Consider the following 10,556-nt stretch of genomic DNA (forward strand, 5'->3'; position numbering starts at 1 on the left):
TTTATTATGGTTAGCTATACAATGGATAATAAAAAAAAGTGCTGGAAACACTCAGCAGGTCAGGCAGCATCAGATGAAAGAGAGAGTTTCAGGTGTGCAAGGAAAGAAAGAAAAAAAGTTAAATTTGCAGAGTTGGTAAGTGGGAGATTGACATGACAAAGACAATATCAAGGACAGGTTGCCATGAGAATGAATTGTAGAAGTCATCTGATCAATTGGGTTAATGAGGTCATACAGAGAAATAAACATAGGACAAAAGCTATGAAATAGGGGATGGTCGAATGCGAGAGCCCAAACAAAGGAAGTTCAAATTGAAATGCTAAATCTGTTTCTTGTTCTGTTGATGCTGCCGTACTTCCTGAGCTTTTCCAGCACTTCATTTCTCTTTCAGAGTTCCAGTACTAGCAGTATTTTTTTTTACTTATAATGGAGAATAAATGTAATATTCTTAAACAAGTCACATGAAATCCCATCAAAATAAACAAGTAACCATGTACAACTATCCTACATAAATATGCTATCTAATAGAAATGTTTCCACTTGACCTCCCATTAGAAGATTTCTTTTAAGATTTAAAACTCTTTATCTTCCCAAGCACATTTTTGTCATATAATTGGTAAAAGTTAATTACATAATTATATTTAATTTATTACATAATAAATTAAAATGAAACAAATATTAACAATAAATGCTGGAAACACTTGAAGAGTTAATATTTTAGATTGATTATCCTTCAATAAAACAAGAAAAGGTTAGAAATTAAATATGTTTTAATTTTCAGTGTAGAGGAGAGGTGGGGAGTACTAAGTGAACGTCTGTGCTCGGCTCTAACATAAGAAATTTGTTGTGGTGCTGTTAGAGCTATGAAGGTGAAGCTGAATGGGAGAGAGATGCAGGAAAATGAAATAAAAGAACTGAGGAGAGAGGAAACAAAGACAATGCTGGGATTGTGAGAAACAAAATACAGCAAAGACTGGAAATCTGAAATTTAATAAAAATGTTTGAAGTATGCAGCAGGTTAGGAGAAAGAAACCCCACTTTATTAATACAGGCTAACAGCTTTTCATTCTGACACAATTTGGAAAGGTTGATTATATACAGTACTGTCTTAGGCATATATATTAGCTAGAATCTCTCAGACTTTTGTATGGTATTATATATTGGTTAAAATAGAAAGGAGGTTGGGAAACAAATAAGAATACTTAACTTTGTATTAGCTCAGCAGTATTAAATGTTATTTGGTAACTGGAAAGACATAATACATATACAGTACTGTTCAAAAGTCTTAGGCACTCTAGCTATATACGATATATATGCCCGAGTCTTTTGCACAGTTCTGTAAAAGTCTTGAATTCAGTGTTCAATCATGAAGGCTGTAAACGTGCCTAGTCAGGGAATCAGATCTTATTCCTTGAGCCTGCATTGGGCTTCCATGGACCAGTATGAGAAGTCAAAGCCAGAGAACAGAGTGGCAAGCAGCTGGAAGCCTAGAGTCACCCTTGCAGACTAAATACTGGTATTCTGCAAAGCAGTCATTAAATTTGCCATTGTTCTCTCCAGTGTGAAGCAAATGTGATATACTAAATTGTAAGAAATTCTAGTGACTCATTTATTTCCTGGAAGCAATGTTTAAATCACTGGATGGTGACAGGGAAAGAGATAAAAGAGCAACTGTTGCATCTCCTGTGGTTGCTTAAGAAGATGCCAAGAGAAGGGTAATGGGTTTAGTGAAAATGGAAGAAAGAACCAGGGAGTCACACTGAGGATGGTTCCTTCAGAATGATGAAAGGGGAAGGGAGGGTGTCACAATGAAGATTCGGGAAATTATAGAGGATGATTCTTTGATTGTAGAGACCAGTGAGCTTTTGGGTGAAGACTGGGGGATACCTATCCTTGCTCTGGTTGGAGATGGGATAAAAGCAGATAGCTGACAAACTGTAGTGCAATAGTTTAAATGGCAAATAACTTGCTTTTGACCCTGGGAGCATTTTTGAGATAGTTATCTAATTGTAATGGGCCCCTGGGGATATCTTCCGATTGGGCCATTTACTGTCCATAAGTGTCATTGTTTTTGCTGAACTGCATTGAAATAAATAAAAGTACAGCTGGAGAACTGTTGCAGATTGTTGCCCTGATTCAAATGAATATTGAGTTGACTCATCCTCTAAATGTTAGTGTTTTGTGGGTACATTTGATATTTACAGGATGTCTGGAACAGCCAAAGGGTAAATTGAGATTATAACAAAACCCAATATGGTAAAGATCTTTGGATGGATTCCACAGAGCAGTAGTTCCACTCTTCATAGGGAGCTGGTACCATTAAAATTACTTGTGAATTTGCACCTAATGCTACTAAATTCAACAATGTGACAATTATTAGAACCCAATTTTGTTTTAATAACAAAGTCCTGATGAATCCTCATAACACATTTGAGGCTCTAAATCAGTAGTTAAATCTCATTAAATGACCTATTCAAAAGACTATTAATGTTGATTGTTAAAAAATTCTTAATGTTTTGTTTCTTGGGATGATTATGACATTCACGCTTTCCAACCTGATTTTAATCTCAAGCTCCCTATTACAGTTGAAAGATAAAACTTTAAGGCAAATTTGACCATACTTTTGCTATGACAATTGTGCTTGGGATTTAGCTCTGGCAAGGAATTTTGCTGTAAGTATGACATACTTGCAGCATTTAAGTTGACTCCCCTGCAAATTTTGTCAGTATACCCTCTATATCTGTCTCCATGTACTTATCTGATTTCCCTTGAATACTTCTCTGATATTTATATCAACTACTCCTTATAAAAAGGAATTATAAATTTTACCCATTGCTTAAGTAAAGCTGTTAGACTTGGATTTTTATCATACTCCCAATTATGGCTTCTCCAAGACGGAACTGCTTTCTCTGCATGTACCGCATGAGATCCTTCCACAATCTTGAACACTTCCATGAGGTCACTGTTCAGTCTTTTCTATTTTGGAGAAAGTACTTCAATTTGGTGTTCTTCCCTGATTAATATTACTTCTCTAGCTGGCATTGGCTTGTAAATGAATTTTAAATCTATTTAATCCAATCTGCTGTAGCATTGATATGAAGGCAATGGAATGCACAATCTGTTATGTAAAGAATGTGTGATGAAATAATGCTTTGCACTGAGAGCTGCATGAAACTGACACTAGCTTTCCAAATTGCATTTGAACACCGATGCTGTATTGTGCAATACTATATATAACCTGTAATCTGTTCGAGTGTACACTCATTGCTGCAGGTTTCCCATAGGGACACTCTGAACTAGGAGAACATGCTCTGGATTTCATTTTAGAACATGATATTGGGAATTGATATTAAATTAGACACAATACAGAATAACTACAGTTCATGTTATGAAAACATAATACAATGCAACATTGTGCAATAAAAGAAGTTATTGTCAAAGGGATATCTATGTTATATTTAGTGCCATAGAAGATATTTGCAAGTTTGCCAACTTTTTGTAGGAAATTCAAAATTAATTCACAGTCCTATAATCTTCATATCAATAATTCAAATACCTTTGGGTTCAAATATTTATCCATATTTTGCATTAAATGAACCCAGTATCTGCGCTATCACATATACCAACATAATCTATGCTTAAAAAGAATATTCTTCTTTTTTGACAACTTTATATTGAAAATATCTTTCAACTATCTCTCCAGACAGTAATTAGCCTCAAATCAAAATCCTTACTAAATTTTCTCTGGCTTTCTCAATTCCATTGAAGATACTATTGGTAGCTCAGTTGTTTCATTCTACTTATAATTTCCTGTCCTTGGAACAACTGAGATGAATCTAGACTATATACACACTGAATTAAATATCCTTTATGTAATTAATTCTCCAATCTGAGGTCAGAATCTGTCATTGAATTTTACTTTTCTTTCATTTTTATATTGTGGTTCAGTTCAAGGATATTTCCATTTTCATTGGAGTTTAGTGAAATTGATATTTTTCATTATTTTAGAAAGTTCATGCAAATGAAACTCACATATTTTGTACCTGTAAAGTGCAACCAGATTCACATTTGTAATAATGAGTGGTGAAGGTGAGCACAAATTTCACCTTAAATACATCTTCAAATTTATGTTTTAATTTATGATATTACATACCTTCTTATGTACTTTATTTAATTGCCACTATTAGTTATCCAACTTTCCAACAAACAAGTATGTCCCACAAACAGATGAGATCATTCTCTATCTACTGTATGTGGACATTTGGAAAGTCACATGTAGCATTGCTAACCAAAATGAATGAACTTAATTTTCATGATTAAAAATCAATTGCACAGTGTTTTCTGTGAGGGGGGTCATCACTTCCCTAACTATACGTTGACTCATTATAGAGCCTAATGGCTGAGGGTAAGAATGACCTCATATAGCACTCTTTGAGGCAGCGCAATTGTCTTATTTTATTACTGGAAGTGGTCCTCTGTTCAGACAAAGTGGCATGCAGAGAGTGAGAAACATTATCCAGAATTGTCAAGATTTTCCGTAGGGTCCTTTGTTCTACCGCAGCCTCCAGTGTGTCCAGTTTGACTCCTATTACAGAGCCAGCCTTTCTAATCAGTTTATAGAGTCTGTTGGCATTACCCATGTTGATGCCATTGCCCCAAAACACCATTGCATAGAAGATTGTACTGGCAACAACAGACTGGTAGAACATATGATGGAGATGCCTGCATATTCCAAAGGACCTCAGTCTCCTCAAGAGAGGACTCTGAGTATGTGGATTGATTTAGTGATAGAATAATGCATGTGGGATGTCTACACAAGTCTTATGTAGCAGCTTTGCCTATCATCCTGTTTTGACTCTGATAAATTATTCTAATACTGTGACTCTTTAGTTCTTGATTCTCTAGACTGGGAAGCATCCTTTCAACACCTACCCTTTCAGATTCCTTAAGAATTTTGTTTTGCTGAGATCATTTCTCAATCTTCCAATCTCCAAGGGAAATATAAAGTTACTCTTCTTCAGGAAATACCAGCAGATTTGCGATTTTTTTCCAGTAGGCATCCTTATTCTTAAAAATTGTGCATAATATTCCGGATTTGGTCTCATCAGGACACTCTATAATTGCAGCAGAAACTCTGAACCTAAAAATTCACCTCTGGTCAGTTGAATTTATAGCCAGAATTTATATTTTTTTTCCTGTCGTTACTTCCAGTAAAATCTGCTTTTAACCTTCCCTGAATCCTCAAACTTCACTGCAGACAGAACCACCAATCTTCCTTTCTCACCACCTGCTTTGCCCTTCACCTGATTAAAAGTATTGCCCTATTCTATGATTCAGCAAGACATCCGTTGGAGCCCATGTGAATGGAACTGACAAAAGAAAAACTGTTGATTTAGGAAATAGGAACTAAAAATAATGAACCCTGGAAATATTCAGCATGTCTGACAGTATCTGGAAAGGAATCAGACTTGACATTTCAAGTCAATGACCCTTCATGACAGTTCACTTTTTCTCCAAAGCTCTGGCTTCTATACATCACTATCTTGGCACGTGGCTCATGTAAAGATGCAAGAAATATCAACTCAGGTTTTCGTTTTATTTTTAACATCGGATCCTCGAACTCTCTCAGCAGTTTGCATGTCTGTTGCTCCTTCCCATGTAAACTGCAGCAACTGGATCCACATCCTACTACTCCAAGTTTGGGAGGAGATAACCTTTATTGTGAATCTCGACAGATAACACAGTGTTTGTAATTCCCAGTTATGTTCAATGGTGGAGAATACTGAAGGTGTGAATGAATTCATTGTTCAGTTGGTAATTGTGGTAAACCATGTATGTATGCTGTAACTCGGTTACCTCTGGACACACCCCTCTGCTGACTGCCCCTGTGGCTCCTCTCACAGAGTCCTGTATAAAGGTGTTTGCCTTGCCCCTCCCCCTCATGCCGGGGGTAGACACTCACTGTGGAGGTCGTATTGTACAGCGAATAAAAGCCTTTCAGTATTTTTACCAAACCTCGGTCTTTTGGAGTAATTGAAGGTGCTTCAATTTTATTCGCTGTATGTTTCAAAACATGGAACAAGCCCTGAGACCAGAAAAATTAGACCTCGATCCGCAAATGCCTGACGCTGGAAATGCTTTCGAACTCTGGCTGGCCTGCTTCGAAGCGTATCTAGAGGAGATTAAAGCGACCGACCCCATAGCGAAGTGCAGAGTTCTACTCTCCAGGGTCAGTCCACGGGTTTATTCGCTGATCAGAGACCAGCCGAACTACAACAGCGCGATGAACGCACTCAAAAGACAATACCTGCGGCCGATAAACAGCGTCTATGCTCGGCATCGCTTAGCAACACGGCAACAACGCCCCGGGGAATCGAGTGCTGAGTTCGTCCAGGCCCTACGGACGCTCGTGCGGGCCTGCAATTGCCAGGAGCTGACGATGGCGCAGCATGCAGAACTCCTAGTGAGAGACTCCTTCGTTACGGGGACCAGGTCAGTGTACGTGCGCCAGCAGCTGCTGGAAAAAGCGGATCTTACCCTAAGTTCGGCGATCGAGCTGGCTGATACGTTGGAGGCCGCTCTGCATAACTCCGAGGCTCTCCAGGCACGCGATCCCCCGATGGCCTCGTGGGCGCCGCAGACCCCGCAACCCGCTGGCGAATCGACCTCGGCTGCAGCCAGTCGTGAGTCCGCGAAGTGCTACTTCTGCGGACTAGAGAAGCACCCCCGGAAACGCTGCGCGGCCCGACAAGCTACCTGTTCCAGCTGCGGAAAGAAGGGCCACTTTGCCAAGGTCTGTAAGTCAAAACCGCGAGCGGGATCGAGCAGCGCCGCGCGTGAGACGTGGGGGTCGCCATCTTCCCTGCACACTGCCACCACGTGCGAGACATGGGGGCCGCCATCTTCCCTGCACAACGCCACCACGTGCGAGACATGGGGGCGGCCATCTTGGTCGGCGCCACCTCCCACCGCCTACAACCAACGGGTGCTCACGGGCCACCCCACCGCGCCGGACCAAGACAGCGACCCCACCCTGGCTTCCGTGACCCTCGACCAAAGCGCTCCCCACCAGCTCGCAAGGTCAATGATGGACATCCTGGTGGAGGGGCACAGGACAAGCTGCCTGTTTGACACAGGCAGCACGGAGAGTTTTATCCACCCGGCCACTGTGCAGCATTGTGGACTCATGATACGGCCGGTAAGTCAGAGGGTCACCATGGCCTCCGGGTCGCATACAACAGACATCCGGGGGGGTTGTGTAGCGACACTAGTGGTGCAGGGCACAGAATATCGGGACTTTACGTTACTGGTCTTGCCTCAACTGTGTGCCCCTGTGCTGTTGGGGTTGGACTTCCAGAGCCACCTGAAAAGCGTGACAATGAAGTATGATGGGCCCCTCCTACCAATTACTGTCATAAATCCCCTGTTTTGTAGAGATATGTCACGTACCCTGCTACTGACCACACACACACACCGACCCGCGCATCCCACCCAACATCATGCCAACTGCCACACTACCGACACCACTTGCGGCCTCTCCACCCTCAGGATCCCTCCCCCACTGCTGTTCGCCAACCTGACCCCCGACTGTAAACCCGTGGCAACTAAAAGCAGGAGGTACAGCGCGGGGGACAGAGCTTTCATTAAGTCGGAGGTGCAGCGGCTGCTCGGGGGGGGGGGTCATTGAGGCAAGCACAAGTCCTTGGAGGGTGCAGGTGGTGGTTGTTCGGAACGGGGAGAAGAATAGGATGGTCATGGACTATAGCCAGACCATCAATAGGTTCACGCAGCTCGATGCGTACCCTCTACCCCGCATCGCGGATATGGTCAATCAGATAGCACAGTACAAGGTGTACTCGACCATAGACCTAAAATCCGCTTACCATCAGCTCCCCATCCGCCAAGAGGACCGCCCTTACACTGCCTTTGAGGCGGACGGCAGGCTTTATCAATTCCTGCGCGTCCCCTTTGGTGTCACGAATGGTGTATCTGTCTTCCAGAGGGCAATGGACCAGATGGTGGACCAGTGCCAACTGAAGGCCACGTTCCCATATCTGGATAACATCACCATCTGCGGTCACGACCAGCAGGATCACGACAACAACCTCCAAAAATTTCTCCAAGCGGCCAAATCTTTCAACCTCACCTATAACAAGGACAAGTGTGTATTTGGGACCACCAACTTGCTGTCCTTGGGTGTATCGTGGAGAATAGAGTCATTGGCCCTGACCCCGACCGTATGCGCCCCTTGTTGGAACTCCCTCTTCCCAATACCCTCAGAGCCCTCAAAAGGTGCCTGGGCTTCTTTTCATATTATGCCCAATGGGTCTCTAACTATGCAGACAAGGCCCGCCCCCTGGTCAAGTCCACCACATTCCCCCTCTCTGCCGAGGCCCACGCGGCCTTCAGCCACATTAAAGGGGACATTGCCAAAGCAGCAATGCATGCGGTGGATGAGGCCATTCCCTTCCAAGTAGAGAGTGACGCCTCCAACTTTGCGCTGGCTGCTACCCTCAACCAGGCAGGAAGACCAGTGGCGTTCTTCTCCCGTACCCTTCAAGGCCCTGAAATTCGGCACTCTGCGGTAGAGAAAGAGGCCCAGGCCATAGTGGAAGCTATAAGGCACTGGAGGCACTATCTTGCCGGCAAAGGGTTCACCCTGCTAACTGACCAGCGCTCAGTCACATTCATGTTTAATACTCAGCAGCGGAGCAAAATCAAAAATTATAAAATTCTGAGGTGGAGAATCGAACTCTCCACCTACAACTATGACATCATGAGGGTCCTCGTTTATGAGTGACGAGCTGCGCCAATATCTACTGGCTAGGGGAATTGCAACCAGTAGGACCACGAGCTATAATCCCTGGGGGAATGGACAGGTAGAGAAGGAGAATGGCACAGTGTGGAAAGCCACACTCTTAGCCCTCAGGTCAAAGGGACTGCCGGTCTCCCACTGGCAGGAGGTCCTTCCCGAGGCACTCCACTCCATCCGCTCCCTGTTATGTACAGCCACCAATGCCACCCCTCATGAGCGGCTCTTTTCTTTTCCCAGAAAATCGACCACTGGAACCACCCTACCATCTTGGCTGACGTCCCCGGGGCCAGTGCTGCTCTGAAAACATGCGAGGAGCAATAAATACTCCCCGTTAGTCGAGAGGGTTCACTTACTTCATGCGAACCCCCAGTATGCCTACGTGGTTTTACCTGATGGGCGGGAGGACACGGTCTCCATCCGCGACCTGGCGCCCGCAGGAGCTCCAGGCCCCTACCCTGAACACTCCGTGGTGACTATTGACCCCGTACTCACCAATGTATGTACCTACGAGACACCGTGCACCCCAAACCCTACACAGACACCACACGACACTCCCATACCGGGCGCGACGCACACGCACGAGGGATTACCGACGCCTAACGTGCTGGCACCTGAAGTCAGGCCGGAGCCAGCACAACCACCATCGCCGGTGCAATCACCGCCGGTGCTACGTAGATCACAGCGACGGACTCGACCGCCTGATAGACTTGACCTGTAAATATACTTCTTGTAAATATTGTCAGTCACTTCACCCCGCGGGACTCTTTTTAAAAAAAGGAGGGGTGAATGTGGTAAACCATGTATATATGTTGTAACTCGGTTACCTGTCTGGACACATCCCTCTGCTGACTGCCCCTGTGGCTCCTCCAACAGAGTCCTGTATAAAGGTGTTCGCCTTGCCCCTCCCCCTCAGTCGGGGGGCAGACACTCACTGTGGAGGTTGTATTGTACAGCGAATAAAAGCCTTTCAGTATTTTACCAAACCTCAGTCTTTTGGAGTAATTGAAGGTGCTTCAGTAATGCTAGTTAATAGTTTCAACGTGACATGCACCCTGGGAGATTTTATGAAAAGCGGTATCAATTTTAGGCGCTCAGTGTGTAACACGTATATATAAATCAAGATGAAATGAAGCATTTTCTAGGTACATGAGGCTCTCCACATTACAAATTTACAATACAGTCATTTATTCCATTTTCACAACACAAAGCTGTTAAGCTTAAAACCTAGCTTCAGTACTTTTTCAGCTTCCAACTAAGGAGAATTTAACCTGAACTAAATTATTCCTCAGATACAATGCCTAGAGTTAACATTGTTGTTCTGTAATGTTGTAAATAACATAACATTGATAACAAATTCCTGCTCATTCATTTTATGGAAGACCAAATCTAAATCTTACAATATTGCTATTTTTAAAAAAATGTATGTAGTTCTCACACACAAGAGATATAAAAAGGCAGTCAATTATTTTCTGTTCTTTGTCTGTAACATGTTTAGGTCAAGAGATCTAAACCTTTTTATTTTGACAGCAAAAAGGATATAATCTCTTTAATCGGCTTTGATAGTGATAGAGTGAAGGTTCTTGAGCTGAAGAATGTATCTGCTGAGCAACCATTGCATTTGCACATTGTGTATGCTTGAAAGTAAACGTAATTTAAAACACAAAAGCTTTAATCTTAATTATTAGTTTATATTTTGTGGAGCACTTACAGACCTACATTTTTTGTAGGTACAGTAGGTAAC

Source organism: Mobula birostris, chromosome 2 (genome assembly GCF_030028105.1).
Source record: "Mobula birostris isolate sMobBir1 chromosome 2, sMobBir1.hap1, whole genome shotgun sequence".
Classification (NCBI taxonomy): domain Eukaryota; kingdom Metazoa; phylum Chordata; class Chondrichthyes; order Myliobatiformes; family Myliobatidae; genus Mobula; species Mobula birostris.